Source organism: Oreochromis aureus, linkage group 17, assembly GCF_013358895.1.
Source record: "Oreochromis aureus strain Israel breed Guangdong linkage group 17, ZZ_aureus, whole genome shotgun sequence".
Classification (NCBI taxonomy): domain Eukaryota; kingdom Metazoa; phylum Chordata; class Actinopteri; order Cichliformes; family Cichlidae; genus Oreochromis; species Oreochromis aureus.
The window spans coordinates 19,412,966-19,425,818 of NC_052958.1; the positions used below are offsets into that span (position 1 = coordinate 19,412,966).

A 12,853-nucleotide genomic window follows, 5' to 3' on the forward strand; every position below is an offset into this window, starting at 1 on the left:
TTAGGTGATTCCTGAAAAGCAGCAATTTTTCACCTTTTCTACCTGCATTAGTGCATCCCTGCTACTGTACCCAGATCCATCCTTCAGTCTGTATGCTCGCAGGTGTGGGGCTGACATTTAGACATGGCTCTTAACTTGGCTGGATATCTGCAGTATCAAATGACATCTTATTTTTTTCCATCTTACTTTCACATTAGTGTGCTGGAAAGTTATGGTACCAGCAGTTTTCTTGTTTATGAGAGGAATCTTCTCTGATTTCAAAATGCCCCAATGTGGTCTCATTTACATTCATGCCCACTGCCGGGCGACATTAGCCATTCATGACATCGGGCTACAGGAACATTGGAGCTGATTGGCTGGGCCTAGAGGGGATATGAGTGCTATGATTGGCGGAGCCCGGGGGAAATGGAGTTCTTATTGGTGGTAATGAAGAAGCCTGAAGGAGAGCATGGCTGAGACAAAGTAAGCATAAAACTAAAAGACCGAAGAGGATAGAACACACACAGTCGCTATACCTCATCTATCACCAACACAGTCCCACACACACACACACACACACACACACACACAATCTCCTTTACCATTCCCAGAGTCCACAGGTACATCATACAATTTATACTGCAGAGATACAAACAGAGACCGAGAGGAGCAGAGGTATCAGAGTTGCTTTTGAAGAGGCTCTTGAGGAGGCGCCAGGTGTACTGAAAGCAATGGAGAGTATTGCTGTATTAGCACTACATATGCTGCCTAGACGTCCGAGTCATCCCAAAAAGATGGGTTTGAAAAAGAAAATATGTGACTATACCAGAGGGAAACTTACAGACATGACATAAAATGTGCAGTAAATATAAACAAATGCTGAAGGGAGAGCTCACTTCCAGCTAACCTTTAAAACACTGGTAGGCTTTAACTAAATGACTGTTCCCCTTCATAGTCACTACATGTTACCCCAACTTATACCTGTATATAAAAGATGGATGTAGCCACCACAACATCACCCACTGGTTTTGGACACCACATTTAGCAGCCGTTTGTTTGACGCCATGTAAGTTTTTTGGATTCCTATTTGGAGGAGAGGATGGAGTACTGAGTTGTCACCTAATGCTAGCAAGCTCCATTCATAAACTGTGCAGGTGATACAGACACAAATATCTGCTAACTAGTGCCCAGTAAGAAACTTAGGTAGAAAAGCTCCAACCATGATAGAAAGGTCAAAATAAGCTCCAGATCCCCGTGTCTGCACACCATCAATTAAACTGGCCACGCTCATCAACATGGTCGAGTTTTAAAAATATTCAGCCATTGTACAGTTCTTATAAAGTGGAAACTACCCCTACAGACCAAAAGCGTTTTTTTGAGCCTTTCATTTCCACTTGATGGAGACCAAAATCAAAGTTAAAAGAGAGTGAAGTACATTTTTTAAACCAAAACTTTGAAAATCGAAAAGGCATTACTTTCTTCCAGACTCCGTGTCTGCAGACATTATTTGCCCATTTTTATTGCAAGAAAACCCCCCAAAACAGAACACTTTTGAGGGAAGGAGGTTAAAAACTCTTTGCATGTGTTTTATAAGACGTTCAAATTGCAGCTTTGCTGTTAAACATGAGATACAAGTGGAATTGCTAGGTTCTTGTCCATAAACACTCAATAAAACCCCTCGACAACAGCAACCTCCATATGTCCACAAAATTGCAAGGAAAGGTTACTAAAGCTGACTGAAGCTTATCTAAAAATAATAACCGTCTCTGGAAAAATCTAGTTTTAGCGTTTTCGTGTCTAACATTTTAATCTTTGACAGTTTGATGAAATTTATCAAAAAAACTAAATAAGAATGCAAGGTTGCACGTTTCCTGCAAATTGAACAATATGCCAACTCTGGTGCTAAGGTAAGTGCCGCTTATCTATGGGTTGCACAAAGACATGTTCGAAATGTTTTTAAAAGCATTTGAAGAGGCAAAACAGTTAAATAATCATTCCAAAAAAGGAACCTCCAAGACATTGTGAGTGATGAACTGACCGACTGGTACAATTGGTGGGGAATAAGAAAAAGGACACTGGGAAAATAATCTGCTCAGCAACAAAATGAGTTAATTAAAGCTTCGAGGATGCAGATTAAACTACTGCCCGTGTTCTATATTAATCTTAAAGTGGACATTATAGCATGACAGGATAACACCCTCTAATGACGTGACCTTTGAGAGGAGGATTAGTCTTATGATGGAAGGTCGGAGGGGTCAGCAGTTATTAAGCAGGCTGAGTGCGTTACAGCTACACACACTCTTGTCTGTGTAGTACCACTTGGTAACGTCTCAGCAGGGCAGTGACACAGACAGCAGAAACAAACAGTGTCGGGGCAGAGACAAAAGACAGAGTGTCAGAGGAGTGATAAAAGACACAGACGACCGACTGTGAGGCCACTCAAATGATAGGCAGTCAGATACAGGAAAGCGAGCCTCACGAATGAGCACGCCTCTATTAACTGGTTCACTGCAAAGAAAACTACTCAGTACTGACACACTGAAATATCTTATTGCTTAAGTGACAAATATGACAACAGGAAGAAGTGCAGTCAATGTACTGTAACGATTTTTCGTCTAGCGTATTATTATCTAGAATCTCTTGTAGTTTAGCTCTGTTTCTAGTTTGTAGTCTAAGCTTTTCTCTTCTCTCTCCCTCATCTTCCAGCTCGTTACAGAAAATAGCCGACCCCCCCCCCCAAGTTTGGTTCTGCCAGAACTGTCTCTGTTAAAACAGAGTTTTTCTTTCCCGCCAATAGCTTGTTCATATTGGACAATCATTTGGGGTAATTTAATTGGGGGGGTGGATGCTGCGATCATAAACAACGCCAAAACCTCTATATACAGAACTGGCATTTTAACAAAATATCATTCGTCTTCCTCAGCTCAAGTCTCCTTTCTCGAAGCGAAATCAGGGCTCAAACAAACAAAAACATGCACAGAAATGCTTATTTATTTCCAAGACTGTCGCAATTATTTACCGTCACCAGACTAGACATGACACCGTCTTGTCTCTGAAGAGATGAGGAGCCAACTAAATGACAGCAGCTGGTTATAAGCTAACATTATGCCAGCTAATGTTAGGATAGAGTCTCCTAAACTTCCCCCTTTCCCACTAATAAAAGGTTTGATTATATTCTTACATCATACGAGAGTTTATTCACGGAGTGTCCGAGGCCAACCATGTTGGATCCACTTCAAAGACCGGTTCATTAACGCTAACAGCAGCTAATAGCTGCTAACAGCAGCACTAACGGACAGAAAATGTCAGGATATTCTCAACAACTCACGTCACTATAGCAGAGTTTCACCAACTCGTCGACCTATATCAGGCTCTTTTCACAAAGTTTCAGAGATTCCTCCAAAGTAAATAGATGTAAACTCCATCTGGGAAACAGCAGAATGACAGCCTACACTCACTACAGATAAATGGCAGCCAGAGTTGTTTGTCCTACAGCGGCCTGCCTAGCAAGGTTTATTCTTTTAAACTGTGAAGGATAAGAAAACAGGACTAAACTAAATGCAGTCTGCAATCCTGTGACATTTAACACTGACATACAGTGCAACTTTAAATAATTATTGAACAGATTTAGGGAACCATTCAAAGCTGACGTATTCTTACTTAAGCTAAACTAAGTGACAGCTATGCTAGCTGGCCACTTCAAAAAGTCCAACTTTTGGCTCAGAGAGTCCAATTTATTTTGCATTGCATGAACAGATATACAAGTTAGATCTTTTCAAACATATCTGACGTTACTGTCTTTACTAATATGGTAAAGAAGTTGCAGTACAACCACCGCACAAACTTGTGAACGTCTAAAACCCCCCAAAAAGCATGCTGTTGATCATGCGCCCAATCTGAAGGACCATCTTCAGCCTTGGGACCTTTGGACTCCTGGAGCTGCTGTCTAGTTTCTGAGTTGAAGCTGGTGACATGTTAATCAACAGTAATGATGATCAAAAGCTGGGTCAGTTAGACATGGTTAAATTGCAGCAGTGTGAGGGGTCAGAGGCAGATTTCCACAGAAATATCTTAAAAAGGAAAATAAAGGGGGGCATGAAGAGAAGTTGCTTGTTATCCAGATCTACTTTTGGCGTTTTAATTTCAGCCTTTCTTGGTAACTCTTGAGCAAATCACGTGCATTTGAATGCACCTCAGTGACATCTGTAATTCACCAGGAAAACACGAGTTTAATGAAAAATAAAAGCAAAGAAACATTCTCCCAGATGCATTACCAATGTAAAGAAAGTTTCAAGTCAAATTTATTTTCACAGCACTCTGAAATGAAGTGAACTCCTTGGACTGCATGGAAGGAAGGAAATCAATCTCCTTAAATAAATATGACTTCACATCAATGCATTGAAAGCTGTTTGCTATAGACAGAAGTGAGAGGAAAAAAAAGTGATCCCATTTCATGGCAGTAAACGCACGCACAGATTTAATTCTGTGTTATGCAAATGTAATTTAGTGGCTGTGTCCTCTGCATTGGAGTGAGCGATTAACAACCACTTTCTATCCCAGTACACTCCCATTAACCTGACAATGACACACACTGATGAGACCACGTGTGTCCTTGTGTGCGTTTTCTCTGCATACCAACGGGCACATCTCCTGCTTTAATTATCCCTAAGCGGCGCTTCCAGCGACTTTAAAAATCAACACACTGCTTTGTCCTGTCAGAGTTTCTGTCAAAGCAATTAAAGGATGTTCGTGTCGTACAGCGCAGAGGACTTATTCAGTGCACCTCATCCCGTTTGGTGTAAAGTTGCATTCGGCTCACATGGGAATAACTGTCGGAGCACCCAGACAGCTCTCAGCAACTCATTTCTAAGTCCTTAAGATGTAATGATTGAAGTTCTCTGTAGAATTTACCGACTCCAGATCGTGATGATGTTGCTTTAAAGGCACAGTTAACATGAAGAAAAGAAATCGGCCTTGGATCAAAAACCTGCCAGGTGCTCTGTCACTGTGGTTTTAGCTGAAATGGCATGAATCCCCACTAACATAACTCCCAGCGTTTTGTTTAAATACAAATACTGTCATCCAACCTGAAGGATGAGACAGCACCATTTGTGCCTTCTTTATTAAGGTTCACTCTTTGTCAACAAATCCTTTACAAAGACCAACCAACTATGTGTTTTATTTCCTGATTTCCCTGCTGAAGACCTTAAATATCTGATATATGCAGTTGTTGTTTTTTTCTTTTTCCAAAAGAAGACCAGTGACTCAATCAACTTGCAATAGAAGATTACTCCACATTTGGTGACAGACATGCTAGAAAACCTGTAATTGCTCAAATGGCCATTTGAGGCTGGCTCGCATGTCAAATAGGCCAATTTAACAGAAAAAGTCAACATGTTTACAGGAGACACAAAAATCCATTTGTGTCTCTAAAGCTAGTTTAGCTCGACATAGCAACTACAAAGGATATGATTTTGTTTAAATAGCTCATCATCTGGATTTTGTTCAGGTTAAAATGAGGGCCAGGCCGCTTTGACTGAGAGGCCGGTTGTCGATACTGTCTCACTGACTCAGAGAATTATAAAATCAAATTTCTACTGCTGATTGATTACATTAGAATCGACTAGAGTAGAATCCTATGATACACAGTTTAAAAAACAAAATCCTTTATTTTATTCTGTGCCTCAGTCAAATTTTATTTATATAGCACCAAATCACAACAGTTCCCTCAAGGCACCTTATATTGTTAGGTAAAGACCCTCCGATAATGGAGAAAACCCCAACAATCAGACAACCCCCTAAGAGCAAGCAGTTGTCAACAGTAGAAAAGAAAAACTCCCGTTTAACAGGAAGAAGAAGAGGGTAAAGGACAAAAACATTCTGACTGGCTGCCACTTGCAAGTAGGTTTGAATGGCAGTCGGATCAGACGTCAGTGCTCACAGTGTGCCTGAAATGAGCCCTTTCTTTGAAAACATTCACATCCGAGGGTAGATGAAACCATCTGAGGCCTGAGCTTGTAGTTCAAAGTGAGAACTTGCACATACAACAAAGCTTTGACCATGTTTAAAACGGGGCATCCAAGATTGGAACAGTATATAAAAAAGCCATCCATCCACCCCAACCTCGTCCTCCGTGGAGATCTGCTCCAATCTTGATAGCCCATATTATATAATAAAAAGGTGACTTTTATGTGGTCATATTTCTTGAAAGGTAATCAGACATTAAGTGTTTTTACTGCACTAAATGAAGGGAGAATAATTCCAAAATTGGTACTACCAGTAATGAAGATTTGGCTAATTGTCATTCATTATTCTCTTTGCTTGCACTCATGCTGCAAATGCAGCTACCTGAATTCACAAACATGACTTAATGACGAGTTTAGGTTTAAAGAGTTCTGGATGGGTAAAGGAGAACAAGAAATAAATAAATGCAGCATTGCTTAGGTCTGTGCTCATTACTCAGAGTGACCACATTATGAGCTAATTCAAACAACAAGCTGATAATTGCCATGTGATGAAAAGATTTATTTAATAGTCCAACTTCCTGAATGGAAATTAAAACCCCTTGATATAATCTCTTCAAGAAAACCAGGAGGTATTTGGAGAATTGGATTATAAATCACCTTGTAATCAGACTAATCAGCAGCATGGCTCAACAGCAGCTTATTTATGGAGGGTGGAGACATTAATAAAACAGGTAGAAAAAAAAGGTGCAAGGGGTCAAGTTTCATTTGGAAGAGCTTTGTGATCAGATCTAATATTAATAAACCCTCAGGTTTAACTTGAGAGGAAAAATGGAAAAGAATAGGTTGTTGATTTTAATGTATGGTCACACAGTATATCTGTGCAGCTGAACAGAGGTGGGCAGCCTCCGTGACTGCAGCTCCTGCTGTCGAGTCATTATGTCTGGACCAAATCCCACAGATTTACTGCTTCTCCCCACATGCTGAAAATTAAACGTCTGTCTCGTCCGTGGAGAGCGAAAGAGGGAGAAATCGAGCGAAAACGGAGCGCAAAAGCACTTTATTAAAAACGGCTTGTCTCTCCAAAGTCGTATAAAAAAATAATAATTAGTACTGACTGCACACACAGAGCTCTGCCAAAGCCTCAGATGAGGTTCGAATGTGTTTCTGCTCATGCGTGTGAACCCTGTCCAAGCACCATCTCAACTTCTTAAAAGAACTTTTAGAGGTTTTCTTAAATACTCTTTTGTACTCCTGCTCCTCGGCTCCTGCTAACCTTTACTCACCTACATGTACATAAACAAAAAGAAAGGGTGAGAGTGAGGAGAGGCAGCTCTGTCGGCTCTCCATTAACAAGGCAGGCTCTGTTTCAGCAGTGGTTTGGTGAAAATATGTGTGAGAGTGAAAGGCAGACAGAGAGAGAGAAGGAGAGATTGTTCTGAGCAGCCAGAAGACAGAGATATAGCCCTCATTCCTACTCAGATTAAAGGATTTAGAGCAAGGAGCCTTATTACAGACCCAGAGAAGGAGAAAGAGGAAGAGCTTTCCCTCCTTCTCCCTCTGTTCTGTGCTGATTAAAACACAGATAACTCTCCCTCCCAGGTTGAGAGCTGCTGGAAGCCAGCGCCACACACACACACACACTCACACACACACTCATTAAAATCCAGACATAGAAATTCAGAGCAACCATTGTTAAGGATTTCAACCTGTTGGGCAACCAGCCGCCTTATGCACAGCGCCCAAGCTCGCTCTGTTATCACTGCAGCACTCAGAGACCTCCTGGAGTCAGTGTGTCTCTGTGTGTGTTTCTGGACATGCCTCGTAAATGTCACACCATCTGCAGATGTGAGTAACACAAGACTTCTTAAGACCATTTAATGCTACATGGAACTCAGTTCCAGACCTCCTTAAATATTGAGAATGGAGAAACGGAGCAGTCAAAAATGTCCTCATTTTTTCTTTTGGACTTGAATGTGTGGGTGAGTGTCAGAACAAAAAGATAAAAAAGGCAAAAATTATAAGAATAAAGGACATGTTCATTCCCATCAGTCAAGGCTTTCACCAAGTCCTCTTCTACCTTCATTACTCTTTTTAACAGACTCCACAATGAGCACAATTTAAACAGTAGGAGGAAATTTCTCCCATGCAGTTCTTTTAACACAGCTTTAACCTGTATTGTAGTTAATTTGCATGAAGTTTCAACAGCTTTTTTTTACAAAAAAGTTGTTTTTAATAGAGCATGGGACTAGAAAAAAATCAGTGCATTTTCATTATATTCCTGTTTCACAATAAGTTTACCAAATGTCTGTCATTTTGGAGTTAAATCGCTGTCCTGCTGCAACCACGCCACTATTTCTTTTTATTGAATTTCTGCTTTAACTTTTTGAGGTTTTGGCTGGATTGTCAATGCAGGTAGTTCATGTGAATTCCTGCATATGTAGACAACAACATATTTACATTTTTCACTGATTAATCAGTTAATCACTGGATTATTACAACACATTGCATGTAATTACTTAACTAACCCCCAGTCACAGACTTCAAAGCAGTCGTCAACAAGATGCTGAGTTCATTGCACACAGTTGCAATAATAATTATGGCCGTGCCGTGACCACCAACCACCAATGTCACTGTAGCATGTAAGCAGACACAGAGGATTGTCTCTACCTGATCAACTCAAGGCCAACATTCGCTCTCTCGTATCTCTGTTTTATTTCCAGCAGCTCCTGAGAAGAATATGATCACATTTAACTGCCAAACTGCAACTTTCAGGCTTCGGGTCTGATAATTGATGCAGGATGGGCCTGGTGTCATGATATGGTTCATCATGATACCACGCCATTTTGCTTTTCACAATTTTATTTATTATCACAGTGCCTTTTTTGCATACCACTTAAAAAAATCACAGCCTTGAAATTAAACACTATTTAAACTGCATCATATTTGGTGCCTTTAAATGACGCAAGATATTAGTGTGCAAAACGTGACCAGGTGGAGGACATGTATTACAGAAAAAACTGTAATACATGTCCAAATGTGTAACAGAGGTTGGATTCCAGATTGTTTATCATAAAAAAGTGGATTTGCAGCCTAATATAACTAAGGGATCTAATTTTAAATGACCATATGAAACTTTATGAAGAAATGGAGCACGACGAAAAGAGGAAAACATTAACTTTCATGCAACGGAACAAAATATTGGAAAAATATACACATTTTTTAATGGGTTTGGCTGATACAGCACACACCTTCTAGTGTCCTTCCAGTGTTCTTTAATTTCCCCACAGGAAGCCCCTTTTACAAGTCTTAAAGTGCTGGTGTGCTGTCAGATCTTTCAACTACATTTGATGACTTAATAAGTATTTGTTTGGTGGGCTGTAGGCTGTATGTGGTCACGGTGTTGGAGCAGAATTGGCTGTTCTTTTCATAAGAGGGCATAGTTTTATTATACTAGAAAAAAATACATTTGTAATAAATACTTTAATTTCTCACTAAATGAACTAGCACAGCTGGGTCATGCCTGTATTTTTATAATTCTTTGTTTCAGTAACAAAGCTGCATCAGCTCCACTCAATGGGACCTATTCTATGTGTACAGTAGCTTGTAACTGTGAGTCTTTCAAAGGCGCTTTCCGAGCACACTGCAGCCTTTATGCTCAGTTGCAAACTGCTGATCACATGTTTTTTTTTTCCTGGGTGACTGTTCATATCTATTTTAGGCTGTAATCCATATCCAACACCTACACGAACTGACTGAGGCGTCAGGCAGAGAAACAAGAAAAGACATCACATGCAGATTTGTTTTCAGCTCAGTCTGGCTTACAGGGTGCTCTCAGTGAGTTGTGGCTGTACAGCAGTGTCTCTCTAAATTCAAATCAAGTCTTTTTATGCTGTTTTTTTGGGAGTGGGGGAAGGATGAAAATGACAGCGGGGTGAAGGAATATACTGCACGAGACATACAATCCCCACCACCCCACCCAGAAAAAAAAAAAACCTCAGGGATATGTTAAAGAAATGTTCTTGTCATGAAAGCCTGATTCAAATTAAACCTGAGCACAGATACTATTTGCTGTTGATTAACAAGCCCTAGACCATAAATAGACGGCTTTAAAGGTTATACTAAATCCAAAAGATGGGTGGAGTATCACTTCAGCTTCTCCCATTGAATGCACTTTTTAATTATGAAGTGCCAATGGTGAGGGAAGCGCTATATAGACAGCATACACAACAAAAACAGCCGAGACATGAATTATGGAGCAGGAAATGTAACTCAGTGTGACGCAGATGTGCCTGATGTTCAGTCCACTCAGTGCACAGCTGGTCGTGTCCGACTGAAAGGCTGCGGAGCTTCGCGGCAGCGAGGACAGGAACGAGTGAGCCAGAAGAGCGTTCTGCGTTTATACTGCGAGGCTTTCCATCCGTACAAACTGCCTTATCAACACATAAAACACAAGGCACGCTGTGAAACGGCACTGCGACTGGCCTGCCAAACTATATTCAGTCAAACCAAAGGGTATAGAATATAAAACAGCACAGGAGATTTCTAGTTTAAAGTAAGAGAGAACAAAACCTGACATTGGTGTATTTTCAAACCTGAGGCAAAAAATTAACTACCAGATTATAATAGTGCTGCTGCTGCTTGTGGTCACCAGACATGGACTCATAATTATTTTTAGTGACCTTGCTGTCCTTTCCTCCACCATAAATGGTAAATGGCCTGTATTTGTATAGCGCTTTACTAGTCCCGCCTAGGGACCCCAAAGCGCTTTACACATCCAGTCATCCACACATTCACACACTGGTGGAGGCAAGCAGTTGTAGCCACAGCTGCCCTGGGGCAGGCTGACAGAAGCGAGGCTGCCATATCGTGCCATCGGCCCTTCTTCCAACACCAGTAGGCGGTAGGTGAAGTGTCTTGCCCAAGGACACAATGACCAAGACTGTCCGAGCCGGGGCTCGAACCGGCAACCTTCCGATTACAAGGCGAACTCCCAACTCTTGAGCCACGATCACCACTAAATCGCCATAAATTTAAATTCAGTTTAATTCAATTTGATTTATACAGCAACAAATCACAACAGCAGTCTCCTTAAAACACTTTATGGTCTAAGATAAAGACCATACAATTATACAGAGAAAATTCCAAAACTCCAAACCTCCAACCCTCCAACCCCTTATGACCAAGCACCCTGTGACAGAAGAAAGGAAAAACTCTGTTTTAAGAGGAAGAAACCTCAGGGAGCAGAATCAGGCTCAGGGAGGAGCCGACATCTGCTAACTGGTTGGGTGTGAATTTGAATTGTAAGACTGGAATAACACCAACCTCTGCTATGTAAAAATGTGTATTCTGCAACTGGTTGGGTGGGTGGTTGCTGTCATTAGCCAAAAATGGTTATATAGATGTATGCAAAAGCCATGCAATTGCTTTGGCTGCTAGCAAGTTGCCGTGGTCACCTGTAGTATGGATAGAAGATATCAACTTGTCTGCAAACACTAGCCAACTACTCTCGTAGAAGCATTGAAACTGTGAAAAGTGCAATGTAACCTGGGGATGGAGGCTGACCTCTTTGTGGCCAATGTCACGCTAGCGACAGCCAGCAAGCACATTTTTCTATAGCGACTGGTGGTTGCTATTTTTTTGCTAACCAGACTTGTGTGACTGAAGCCTAACTGGGAGTGTGGTTAACTTTACTAACAGAAATCTGTGCTTCAGCTTTGAGTCTATGGAAGCACCTCACTAAACCAAATTATAACCAAACTTACCAGCTCTACCTCACAACTTCACACTGCACTGGCTAATCTAAACATGTATTTTAGTCTAATACTGGTAAATTAGAAAGGTGAAAAGATAAAGGTAAAGTGCGATCAATCACAAACCAGTAGATGACATCATGCTGGCTACGCCCACCTTTTATATACAAACCATCGTCTCCTCGCATCGACTCCGTCACTGCTAAGTTCTTTGCGATATTCAACAGTTAGTTGCTGATTCTGTTTGCTACTAGGTTATAAATGGGAGATACTAATGGACAACCAAAGCACTATACTGTTATAAAACCACAACATCAATTGGAAATGCTCAAACACACCATCGAGCTGAGCATAGAGAGGTCTCTGTGGGTTTGTCACAAACATCTGCTCGTTTTTGGATATCTGAAGGACATTTTATATGTTTACATGGAAACAAAAGACCTGCAACTTATTTAGAATCCACGGCTCCTTCTGTAGAGAGGTCTGCTTTACACCATTAACAGGATAAATGTTAGGACATTTTAAATCACATTACAGGTATGGCCAAGTAGGCGATGCAGTCTTTTAAGTGTTATTATCAGCTTAGCCTCTAGATGGGCTTACTAGGCTTTACACTTTCTCTCCCACCCCGTAAATAAAATATGGTCGTTTACCTCATGCCGAGTTATTCAAGTGAGCCAACAAATGATTAATTTAACTGGAGACAACAGCGTCCATGTGCCTGATCTCAAGCTGCGATGAAGAGAATCAGGGCTAGAGATGATAAACAGATAATGTATGGAAGCTCATGAACCCTCCAGTGTTTCATCTTACAAACTGTACATAATAAACTGAAGCGTCTACCTCGAGGCCAACACACACACACACACACGGCTTACTCTGTGTGTGTGTGTGTGTGTGTGTTTGTGCAAGAAGACAGAGTGGATATTCGGGGACGACAACAAAGAGGTAAAGCGCAGCTTGCATATCAAGGTGCGTTTATGAGCTGCTGGGAGATTAAAGGAGAAGAAATGAAGAGTCAGTGAAAGAGGAAGATCACGCTGCCGCTAAGTTGTCGTGTTAAAGTAGTGAAGGGTGCATTCTGGGACATGTCAGAAAATAAGCCCTAATGATACCTAGCCTAGAAAGTCGGCCTTTATACCTCCTAACAAGAGCTTG

The 12,853-nt window shown here is 41.0% G+C and overlaps 1 protein-coding gene across 1 annotated transcript in view; it reads right to left on the reverse strand.

Moving 5' to 3' along the window:
* plxnb2a.1 (plexin b2a, tandem duplicate 1) overlaps positions 1–12,853 on the reverse strand; it is a 220,988-nt gene that overhangs the window by 71,464 nt on the left and 136,671 nt on the right. The gene's annotated exons all lie outside the window — the stretch shown is intronic.